Here is a 649-nt window from a genome sequence, read left to right as displayed (position 1 = left end):
TTTGTTCAACCCACTGAATTAAAGCTGAAAGTCTGCAGTTCAACTGCATCTGAGTTGTTTCATTTAAAATTATTTGTGGTAATGTACAGAACCAATATTAGAAAAAAGTTGTCTGTGTCCAAATATTTATGTAACTAACTCTGTAAGATGAGATTTGTCAGAGCGTACTTCACTCCGGATTTGCCATCTGCGGGACGCCGCAATGGGGCTTATGCCACCAGATGAAGATCCTTATATGGGTTAATGCAACGGGGGTAAGGACATGTAATGTGTGCCTGCGTCGTTTCTTGCTCGTGCACAGTAAATTCTCAAAAGTTTTCGGTCCTTCCCTCTTATTGCACAGGCGCAGTAAGGTTCTAAAAGTTTCTTCCTGTCGGGACACTTCCGCCCTTATTGTAGTAGTGTAGTTTGCTGTGCATTAGCGCCCCTAGTGGGGATTGTGTTTAATATGCATGGCATAGTCATCCATAGAGCATGTATTGCAGGCAGTGTATTCAGGCTGAATGCCTGTGCCTGCATAGTTAGTGCTGAAAAGGATTCAAATTGGTTAAAGCTTTAGGCTTAGTCTACACGGACTGTTTCCCCAGCGTTTAACCTGAGGCTTTTAAAGCCCATGTTTGAAGTCCCCATGCATTCCCATGGGCTAATC

The sequence above is a fragment of the Pyxicephalus adspersus genome, chromosome W (assembly GCF_032062135.1).
Source record: "Pyxicephalus adspersus chromosome W, UCB_Pads_2.0, whole genome shotgun sequence".
Lineage (NCBI taxonomy): Eukaryota > Metazoa > Chordata > Amphibia > Anura > Pyxicephalidae > Pyxicephalus > Pyxicephalus adspersus.
The sequence above is the reverse complement of the archived record's forward strand: the minus strand, read 5'-3'. Positions refer to the sequence as shown.